Below are 12,553 nucleotides of genomic sequence, written 5' to 3'. Positions count from 1 at the left end.
AAGCATGTTTCTTTCTTGAGCATAAAACTGCAAGTTACTCAACACTGTAAGTTTCAAGTGTTTAATTCGTCGTGCATTTACGTTAAGGCCATAGAAAAGAATCGAGGACGGATATATCCGTCTAATGCACCCAACAAATTAATGAGCAAGATGGATATATCGCTGTTAAGCACTTAAAGGGTTAAAATACAAGTACTTGTACAATTTTACTTTTTTTTTATTTTGGTGCATTAAAACATGCATTGATAGAACATAAGTAAATTTAAAAAGTGAAAAACGTTTGAGGTAAAAAATTAGTAGTTGTGATAACGATTTAGCACATGTAAATTTAGTACAGCAGTACAGAAAGTATTATATAATAAAACATGCTCAAGCCGGAATATGAATGTGGCGAAAACTTGCTCATTATGAACAAATTTCATGGTCCCCCAGCTAAGAAAACAGGTTATACAATGTTAATCCTTTGTATAATACGAAATCTTTCCAACTCTGAAACGGAAAGCAATAATTGAAGAATTCGCTCGAAACTATGTATATAATGCGTAAATATTTCAAGAACAATGCAGTTTGTTCCCAGGTTTTTAACAGTAAGCCTCATAGCTAAGAGTCATGTCTCATTATCGAAGCTAAAGAGACAGATAAACTCTCTGTACGGAAAATGATGACTCGATTTAAATGCGGGAAAACGGAAATTTGTGATGTGTTGAAACAGAAACATAAAATAATGGATGAATAGCTGCAAGAAAATGGTTAACTGAAGAGGAAACCAAAGAAAGCCAGCAACGAGGAAATTAACAAAATCGTTTGGGGATGGTTCACTAATGCATAACTAAATAATATGCACATACGTGGACCTAGTGAAGCTCTCGCTGTATGCAAATCTCTCGAAAATGATCAATTCCGTGATAAACCCTTCGGAGAAGGCTTTATGGGTCCTGTTCTTAGTAGTGATGAGCAAATGCAAGACCAAGACCAAGACCCGGGGTGGTCTTGGTCTTGCACATCCAGTCTTGGTCTTGGTCTTGCACTGGAATCCTTGGTCTTGGTTTTGCACACCCAGTCTTGGTCTTGGTCTTGGTCTTGTATGCAAGAGTCTTGCAAGTCTTGCATTTAAGAAATCTCAAGCCTTTCATAGGTAAATTTTACTATGGATATAAGAGATAATAAACTCCACAATGCGCCAATATTAACGGAAATACAATGTATTTTCTAAATGTAATATAGTTTAACTTCGTGTAAGTATGATGATAGTGTACAACATAGGTGATGACCTTTATTTTTCTAATGGGTGCGCACACTTCACTATTTATAAGATATGCCTAAATCACAACGTTTCGTAATCTGTTTATATTTTTTAACAGATCCAACACTCCACTGGTTCACAAACTGGGGAGGCTACCCCTGAGACGCATGAAAGAAAATCAAGACGGCACAGATTATTGAAATACCATGAATTGCAAAATTATTTTTACACTCTAAAGGCGTCAGATTTTTCTTTTCAACCACAATTAGCTAATCCTTGTATTAAACAAACTTCCAATTAAATATTGAGATTTTGTTTTACTGATTCCAATATGTACTCTATGGGGCATGAACATGGACATTACGCAAAAGCGATTAAAAATACTGCAGGCTTTCGAAATGTGGACATGGAGAAAAAAAGGAGAGCATTAGCTGTGTTGAACGTAAAACGAATGAAAAGGTGCTAGAAATATTAGCAGTAGGGGGAAAAATAAGAATTTTAGATATTGTTAAAAGGAGGAAGAGGAACTGGTTAGGATATGGCTAAGGAGGAACTGTATTATGAAGGACGTGTTAGAGGGTATTGTGGAAGGAAAGAGAGGGAGGGAGCGAAGGAGACTGTAGTTGAAGGAAGGTATTAAAACAGAAAATTGTTATGTCAAGACGAAGAGACTAGCTGAGGACCACCGAACGTCGAACCTTCTCAGTTGCAGCAAGTAACCTGCCAATAATGGCAGATTAGCTATGATGATGATGATATGTTTAGCAATATTGACCAAAAAAAGAGAGAGAAAATTAAAATAATAATTATTATAATCAAACCTCTTAATATTTTAGAATATTTTGAGTGAAAACTGAAAATGACTCAATTGTCTATGTCTTGTATAAACTCAATTTATATGAATACTTTCGACCTCTATTAGAAATACAAAATAACGGCATCAAACTCCAAGTTATTTGAAGTCTCACTTGTGAATATGGATTACTAGCATCAGTTACCCACTTCGTTGGGTTAAACTAATAATGATAATAATATATTTCGTTAGTCAGTCACTTTTTACTATTAGTAAAGCGCTCTCTGAATCGATCATTTTCGATTACTTTTATATTTCTCTCCCCTTCTTCTCCGCAAGTTGCGGAGCTAAATTTGGATTTAAACGGCATCAAAAGTGTCACTGTTCGTCTCAGAGACCCCGAAAACTGTGGATTCGGTACTAATATCGGTCATTTTCAATAAACTCTTATATATATCTCCTCCTCCCCCATATTGTGAAGCACGACATCGAAAGTGTCATTGTTCATCCCAATGACCTCAAAAATCATGAGATCGACATTGATAATAGTCATTTTCGATAATTTTTATATATCTAATTCCTCCCAAAAGTTGCGGTGCTAAATTTGCATTTAAACGGGATAGGAAGTATCACTGTTCACCTTAGCGACGCCGAAAACTATACACCCGACACTAATATTTGGTCATTTTTGATCATTATTATGTTTCTCCTTCTCCCCCAAGTTACGAGGCTGAATTTGGTCGTAAACGGTATCGGAAGGTCAATATTCAACTCAGCGACCTCGAAAACTATGGATTCGACACTAGTATTCGTCATTTACGATCATTTTTATATCTCTTCCCTTCCCTCCACCAAACTACGGGACTAAATTTGAATTTAAACAGCTTCGGAAGTGTCACTGTTTAGCTCAGCGACCCTCAAAACTATAGATTCCATTTTAATATCGGTCATTTTCGATCATTTTTGATAATTTTTGAATATATTTCTTCTCCCCTCCCCTAAACTGCACCGTCAAAATGATATGACAGAAACCATCTCAGGTCCGATCCTCATCTATGTTGAAAATGAGATCGAGTTCAGTCGGTTGGTTCAAGAGTTATTAAATTTTATTTATTTTTATACACTTTCCATCCCTTCCCCTCCCCTAAGTTATACCGTCAAAGTGATTTGAAAAAAAAAAAAAAAAAACCACAAGTCCGAACTTCATCTATGTTGAAAATTTGATTGAAATCGATTTGCTGGATCAAGAGTGATGAAGTAACGATTACATTCACTTATATTTTTAGTTTCTTTTACATATACCTCCCTCCTCCCCCTCCCCGAATTTGCACCATTAAAGTAAAATTATAAAAATCGCTCCAGGCCTGAAGTTCATCTATGTTGAACATTTGATCAAGATCGGTCGGGTGTTTCAAAAGTTATTAAGTTTTATTATATATATCACCTCCTCACCCCTCACCTCCTCCAATCCCTACGTTCTACCATCAAAATGAAACAAATTCTTAAAAAAAAAACTTTCCAGGACTGAACCTCATACATGTTAAAAATTTGATTGAGATCGGTTCAGGAGTTATTAAGACACAAACTTAATCACTTTTATTTTTATTTATATTGATTTTTGTACATATCCTCCTCCTCTTCCTTATCTACGTTGCTCCGTCAAAGTGAACTGACAGATAACATTCCAGGCTTGAACCTCATCTATGTTAAAAAATTAATCGAAATTGGTCGTTTAGTTCAAGATATATTAAGTTTTATTTATTATTTTATAACTCCCCCTTCTCCCCTCCCCTAACATTCACCGTCAAAGTGAAATGATGAAAACACTTCCAGGCCCAAACCTAATCTATGTTGAAAATTTGATCGGGATCGGTCGGATGGTTCAACAGATTAGTAGTCATAAAAATAGTCACTTTAATTTTATAATATAGATTTATTGTTGTAGTATAATGTTATATCGCTCAATTCTCGATGTGCCGTATACCTAAGGAGGCTAAAAGTTATATTAATAAACAATTATTCAACGTACAAGCATCCGTCCATTGAAATCAAACTTGCGGTCACATGCACTAAGTTTTAATCAATGTCATGAAAATGTTATTTCGATATTAATTTTATGAGCACACATTAAAAATTTCCAACGGATATTTGAGTCTCGGAGCCAAGGCCATACCCAAGTAGTCGACACCTATGGTGTACGGTATTACCGATGTTTAATACTACATTTCTCTTTAGTTTTGGAAGAAAAACACCACTAATATGCTTTGAGATGAAATGAAGTATCTAGTTTAACGTCCCACGGTGCATCAAGGCTAAGGGAGACGGTAATGATGAGAAATGACTGAAATGGTGGAATGAAGAAAGTAGGAGGAGACAGAAAAACACCGAGAACATCCACGCACACAGTGTTTGTCCACTAAAAAAGCTCACATGGCGCAAGATGACGCCTGTGCGATTTGAAAACAAGCAATATTTACAGAAAACGCGAACAACCAATTCAGAAAACGACATACTGTATCTATATGCTACAGGGGCAGATCGACTCACACGGATTGCATAAACTACTGAGAATACATTCACTCCAGCAGCAATTTTACTGAAGCCAAGAAATTCATCTCCTTCTTTTTTACATTCTATATAAAAAAATTCAAGTAGTGTCGGTACTTGTGCAAGACTCTTGCGCAAGAGTCTTGGTCTTGGTCTTGATCTTGCAGGTATGATCTTGGTTTTGCACCCCTTTGTCTTGTTCTTGGTCTTGTATCGGGATTCTTGGTCTTGGTCTTGGTCTTGCATGCAAGACTCTTGCAAAAACTGCAAGACCAAGACTCTTGCGTTCATCACTAGTTCTTAGTTTCCAAGTGTATAAACTTAAAGATGTATTGTAGTGTAGTTTAATGTACAGTGAAATATAGCATTAAATCTAGTGTACAGAAGTAATAAATTATGTGATTGGTAATTGTACTATGGAAATTTACAACACGCATCAGTGTAGGAAGCAAATCGGGGAGAATCTACACTCCTAAACAGAAGATAGGCCTATAAGTATGTACTTAAAATTAGTATAATTTATTCAGTCATATAATAATAACTTTATATTATGTGGAAACTTGTCCAATTTGTTAAAATAATTCAATCCCTTCCGGTTCCGCTTTGAACAAGTTTTGCTGTAGTATAAATTGGAAATTATTATATTTATAATATGTCTTAAGAACCCCATAGACTTAACGCCCCAGGAATAAAACCCTGTCACTGTATAATGTGCCAATCTAACACATCCAGATCTATTATTCCTAATCTCCCTCAGATCTTTCCTTATATTATTCTCCCATTCCCTTTTCTATCTGCCCAATGATCGTCTTCCCCAGAAGTTACCTAAGCAATGCACCTCGTGCGTATTTTCCACGTAAATCATGTTGCGCCAAACTAATATGTGCAATATATTAAGTTTTGTAAGCCTCTTCGCTGTGGTGGTGCTTCGTCTAATTTCGTAAGGCTATTTTTCTCAACCTTTTGCTTTCGAACGACAGCAATTCGTGTTTATATCTCAAAGTTCGTGACCAACTTTCTAATCCATACATTACAAGAGACAAACTTAAAGGGACCGCGGTGGCTCAGTGTTAGAGCGTCCCCATCTGGTGTATGGGGTCCTTGGTTCGATCCCAACTCAGCCAAGTGAACTTTGTGGTGGACAAACACTGTGTGGGTGTGTTTTCTCAGGGTTCTCTCTTCCACTTACTTCATTCCACCATTCTCATCACCACCTCCTTCAGCCTAACTTGCATAAGCGTGAGACGTAAAACTTATAGATTTCCTTTTAGATAAACTTAAATTTCTGTTTCATATGATTGTAATGTGTTATATTAATTTTCATAATCATCATCGTAAATGCGTTCTCATCATCGCCATCACTGGTAGCTCATTTGCAGCAAATATAAAAGCATTCGTGTCCTATTGCTCTCCACTAATTTCTTTATTTTGACGTCATAAGAACTGCCTTCTTTGACATCGTCTATCGATCGCAATTCTCACCTTCTTGTCCCTTTTTTATCTTCTACCATACATTCTATAACAGGCCTGGAAATCCATATGCTAATGGTAAGCATTGCTGCTTCGCAATTAAACGATCTTGAGTTCGAATCCGGTGATGGTCATCCTGACTGAAAGTTTCCAGAGCTTTCTTTCGGCTTTACCAGGAGAATACCAAGATAATGTTTTCAAATATGGGTCCTGTTCTCTCGGTTCTAAGAGATTAACAATGGTAAAATGGCAGCCCATGAGTCGCATGTGGACCGCAAGTAAAAATGAAAAAGACGTATGCTTTGTTCTCTTTTTGTTATTCCAACAGAAAGAGTGAAGCTCACCATTAGGCCTATAATATGGATAGGTGCTGATTGCCACGGGTGCTGACTGCCACAGCCAATTATTGGTGCTGACTGCCACGACTGTCGCTGATTGCAGATATGAAGGTGCTGACTGCCACGACGGCGTGCTGACTGCCACGAGCCTGGGAGAAACTGTATTTGGAAAGAGATGAATTAATCCTTCATACTAAATTTATGATTATTAATTAATTTAATAGGGATTAATTTAGTAATCATCACAGCAAATCTATGTGGCATACTATAAGTTACAAAGTTGCTCACTAAGTGGAACGACATACACTTGGATGTTTGTAAATTGATTATCTTTTCTGTTATATGTACAATTTACACATTTCATTGTTTATATTAATTGTTTTATTGCATTATTTAATGGATATGATGGTCTGAAGCCAGCTGACAAGGGAAGTTTGGGAGAAGCACTCGCCTGCAGAGAAATAAGCATGTCATTTGAAGGACCAATTCATGCTGATTACAACAGGTAATAAAACTCCTGTACGTTGAGAACTGTTCGAGATATTCAGCTTGGAAGTTTATAGGAGAAAATGAGTGGATGCACGTTTCAATGCGCTAAGTATTCTCTCCCATGGCGAAGCCTGATGGTTTGAACTTGCTATTGCTTGATCACTGAGGTCCATTCACAGACAATTTGTCTATTACAAGTTCCATGACGGATGGCAATGACCTAATGGTTGAGAAGATACCAAAGAACTGCACACGATTTGTGCAACCATTTGATGTGTTTTGATTCCGATCAATCAAAGATTATGGCAGGAGATTTGTACATAGTATGAATCTTCATCTGGACGTTATAATGTACCAACGAAACAATCAAATAAAGTTCGTGTCTATACGAATCACTTCCGATCACCGCGATACATTGGATTGTTTCAGTTTGCGTTTTGCAAGGCAGGTTACGAACAAATTATAGGCCTATAACTTTTGAATCACTTGTCGAATTTGTTTTTGCTTTGGTTCTGCGAACTGTTCTGTTGACGGATGCAACACAATTGCACACATAAAATGTTCATGGTGCAAGGGAGTATTTTGCCTGCGTCATTTCTTCATAAAACAGAACAACAGTGATCAATTTTCATCTCTAACCTATGATTATTGTGAACAATGTAATGACTAATTGTATCTAACAAACCCGTTAGTTATTGCGAAACACTTTTTTGCTGTTACTTCCAATAGCTTTCAATTCGTATGTCAATATTCGTTACTAATTACGTTGTACTTAACGCGTATAAATGCGTATATCCTCATTTTCTCATATAAACTTCCAAGTTGAATATCTCGAACCGTTCTCAACCGTACATGAATTTTATTAGCTTGTTATAATCAGCATGAATTGGGACTTCAAATGGCATGCTTAGTTTATCTGCAGGAGAATGCTTTCTCGTGAACTTCCCTTGTGAGGTACAGCCAGCAGTGCTTTTTTGATGGAACTTTCAAGAGCTGCTCGAAACAATTTGCACAGCTGTACACAGTTCATGCTGACATAGGGAGTTCAAGTGAGAATACATAAATCGTACCAATTTTGTACGCACTGCTCCCTGACAAAACTGAAAGTACACTCATGTCCAAAATTAGTGTCGCATATCTATAACTGTCTTCTTGTAAGAATATAATTTGATAATTTTGCAGAGTACTTTTAATACTTACATTATGTGTATAATCAGGAAATTTATATTTGTGATAAATTTCATAGGAAAAGAATTATAAATACGAAAATCATAATGAGTAAAATAAAATGTAACTAAATGGACAAGAAAATTTTATTTTCGTTTTATTGTTCTTATTTACTGCTCTTTTGACATGAAATTTACCACATACTTGTCTTTGCTGATTATACACATACTAACATTATAAGAAGTACCGGGTGAATTCGTTATCAAATTATATTAGTAAAACAAAATATTTATAGTAAAGAGACAATAATTTTGGACATGAGTGTACATACAGAGACCTGTTTACCTTTGTTAGGTGTTGGTCTGAACAACACGATCCTAAGGATCATCTAGTTTCTTTCATGCTTCTTGGCGTCCGGTAATGTTACGTCTAGCAACTTTCTCTCAGGTTCGTGGCAGTCAGCACGCCATCGTGGCAGTCAGCACCTTGATATTGGCAATCAGCGCCAGTCGTGGCAATCAGCACCATTAATTGGCTGTGGCAGTCAGCACCCGTGGCAGTCAGCACCCCACCTATAATATACCTGAATTGAAACTTAATTGTGAAATATGTCCTTTATCTTTTTAGTTATCAAGCTGATTCAGCAGAGTAAGGCCGTTGGTACCGGGCCGACTTGTAGCAAAATGCTGATTTCATATTGCTACTTCCAAATATTCACAGTTCAGACCTTAATTAACTTAAATACATTAAACGAGAAGGACAATACGCAGAATAGAACAAAGATTGAGAAGACATTCAACAAAGCGTCATTTCAGGTAGGACATTGAAAATGGCCTCCAAGTATAGTTGTTACTTTGTTCTGGCCCGCAGTACATTATAAATTGGCCATCACTGTGATGGTTGAAATTATGTTTAGAAAAACTAGAGCGTTGTGTGGCACCAAAAGACCGTTTGTGATGTATCATTTATACGTACAAAAGAGAAGGAAGGAAACTAAACACAAAGGGCCTTACGCAAAGAAGTTTTGACTTATGATTAGCGACATACAGTACTAAAGGCCTGAATACTTCAAGAAACATATATTAGTCATATGTACTCTTTAGGATAGCACTAATCACTCTGCATAAGGTCCATAAATACTAAATCTAAAGGAACCCTAGGTATCTATCAGAGCCCGATTTTCATGAAACTTTGTATATACAGAGAGTACCTCGGGAAACTCGCACAGCCAAATTTGTAGCTGCAGAGTCCAAGACGTTGGGGCATTAGGGCCCGAGAAAGATCAAAAGTGGAACCTCAGTACATTAAGGACATGGTGAGAAAATGCACGTTTTTCTTTAAAACTAATCATTATAACGACACGAAATGAGCATACATGGATACAAGATGGTCGATGTGATCTGTTAAAAGTTATAAAAAGAATATCCGCCATCTTGAAAGAGGCCATGTTGAAACTGGTGCGATTGGTGCAAATGAGAATAGGGCCACCCGATGCATTAATTTGAACGTAAATAGCCACAAATACCAGTTGGTGAAATCTGTTGTGAGATTACATTATTCCTGTGCTTCTGGTAGAGTGGTTTAGATACAAGATAAGCAAAGTGTATCTTATGATACTCGAGCAGATGCAGATTATGGAGCGCTGTGAGTGGGATCAGTGGAACTAGAAAACCGAGCGAAATATAATTTTAGCACTACATCATTTGTGTCAGAGTCAACATGTAATTGGTGGGATGTGCTGGTATGACGGGTTAAATCTTTATAATAGTATCATGGTTGACATTAACTTGTAACTTTTTATTAGACTTAAATTAATTCGAACAGAAATCAGAACGTCATATCAGTCCACCTATAGCGCTCCATACCCTCCGTCTGCTCGAGTGTCATAGGATACACTTTGCTTATCTTGTACCTAAACCACTCTACCAGAAGCACAGGAATAATATAATCCCACAACAGACTTCACCAACAGGTTTTTGTGGATATTTACGTTCAAATTAATGCATCGGGTGACCCTCTTCTCATTTGCACCAATCGCACCAGTTTCAACATGGCCTCTTTCAAGATGGCGGATATTCTTTTTATAACTTTCAGCAGATCACATCGACCATCTCATATACATGTATGCTTATTTCGTGTCGTTACAATGATTAGTTTTAAAGAAAAACGTGCATTTTCTCACCATGTCCTTAATGTAATGAGGTTCCACTTTTGATCTTTCTCGGGCCCTAATGCCCCAACGTCTTGGACTCTGCAGCTGCAAATTTGGCTGTGCGAGTTTCCCAAGGTACTCTATCTATATACAAAGTTTCATGAAAATCGGGCTCTGATAGATACCTAGGGTTCCTTGTAAGAGTTTGTGCATTTAACGAAGTATTGGAATAAAACTTCATCTATCTATTAAAATGCTACAGTAGCAGTTAAAAACGCCTGAGCTCAACCTATAACTTTCGCTATCAAATCTTTCATTTACGGTTATATGTGATTTCACGTTTAGCAGAGACAAACATTTTAAGTGTGGGTATTTTAAATAAATTAGTTAAATACACCTTTTCCCTAAAGTTTATGCTTTAAAATTATTGTTCAAAGCCTTTGTATTTTAATAAACCTTCTCCAAAATCAATGCAAATGAATTGTGCTGCCATCTTTGGAGTTCTTTTAGACTATATGTTTGTGAACGTTTATATGTTTGTAGCCAATCCTTTCGACAATGAGATCTTGGAAACTACAGGCTCTAAAAAGATGACGTTTTCACTGATCGATTACACATTTTGCGTAGATTGTCCAGTTCTAATTGAATATTTAAAAAAAGCATGACCATTATTTCTTTATTAAATTTTTACGGATAAACTGGAAGTGTTTACATAAAAAAAAACCTAAAGCATCATATCCTATGCATTATGCATTCCAACACCACATGATTGTATATTGGGGTTGTATATATATATCTCAGGCGTTTGTTTCATGGCCAAATAATAATGAAAAAGGGAGGATAACCATTTCTCCAGAAAGGAAGGATAACCATAACCATTTTTGCCCAATGAATACCATACATAACTGACATTATAATTAATTGTGTATGTAATGTACTTGTATTTGCTTATTACATACTGCATGCAAGAAGAAAGAATACACTTATCATACATGAATTAGAAATTTCAACCGGAAGTAGGCTCAAATCTTGCAAACGGTCCGTGATATTGATAAGATAATCGAAAAAATCTCCTTATAGTATCCTTTACGATTTTTATCACAACGTCTTTAACTCTTGTCTGTGAAGGGACATGTACCGATGTTCTGAGGAATGGCAAGGAGATTCATGCTCATATGCGAATGATGTGCTGTGTAGAGAGCGCAGGTTCAGCTAGTATATTTAATGTAATGTATTGTATTTTATGAGCATTGTAGCTAATGCTAAGTTTATGTTTGTCTCCAATCCTTTCGACAATGAGATCTCGAAAACTACAAGTGCTAGAAATATGCCGTTTTCACTAGTTCATTCCAATTTTTGTGTAGATTGTCCAGTTCTAATTGAATATTTTTTTAAAAAAAAAAAAATCATGGTCGTTATTTCTTTATTACATTTATAGGGGTACACTAGAAATGTTGAGTATTTAAAAAAAACATAATATCCTACGAGTTATACATTCCAATACCACATAATTGTATACAGGGGTTGCATATCTTTCAGGCGTTTGTTTAAGGTGATTGTGAAAAACGAAGGATAACCATTTCTCCAGACTAAGATGAATCTTTATTTTTTGGAGTGTTTTCCCCAACGAACACCACATATCACCGACATTATAATTAATTGTGTATGTAATATATTTGCTTATTACATACTGTGTGCAAGAAGAAAGAAAACACCGATCATGCATGAATTAGAAACTGCAACCGCAAGTAGGCTCAATCTTGAAAATGGTGCGAGGTATTGAAAAAAATAATCGAAAAAAATCTCACCTTTATGGTACCCCTTGCCGATTTTTATGAAGACGTCTTTAACTTGTGTCTGTAAAGAGACATGTACAGATGTTGTGAGGAATGACAAGGAGATTCGTACTTACATGTGAATGATGTGCTGTGTAGAGAGTAAAGGTTCAGCTAGTATAAATAAAATGAAAGTGACTATGTTTATAACTTGATAACTCTTGAACCACCTGACTGATCTCAACCAAATTTTTAACATAGATGATATTCGGGCCTGGATTTTTTTTTTTTTTTTTGTTATTTTACTTGACGGTGCAACTTAGGGGAGGATATATATAATGATCGGAAGTGACCGATGTTAGTGTCGAATCCATAGTTTTCGGGGTCGCTGAGATGAACAGTGACACTTGCAATGCCGTTTAAATCCAAATTTAGCCCCGCAACTTGGGAATAGAGAGAGATATATATATAAAAATGATCGGAAATGGCCGATATCAAGGAGTGCTTCAGTAATAGTAAAAAGTGACTGACTAACGAAACATATTACTATTGTTTTTTTTTTCTTATTTTAACCCAGTG

The sequence above is a fragment of the Thermobia domestica genome, chromosome 6 (assembly GCF_964235325.1).
Source record: "Thermobia domestica chromosome 6, izTheDome1.hap1.1, whole genome shotgun sequence".
Taxonomy (NCBI): Eukaryota; Metazoa; Arthropoda; class Insecta; order Zygentoma; family Lepismatidae; genus Thermobia; species Thermobia domestica.
This window is presented reverse-complemented; position numbering follows the sequence as displayed.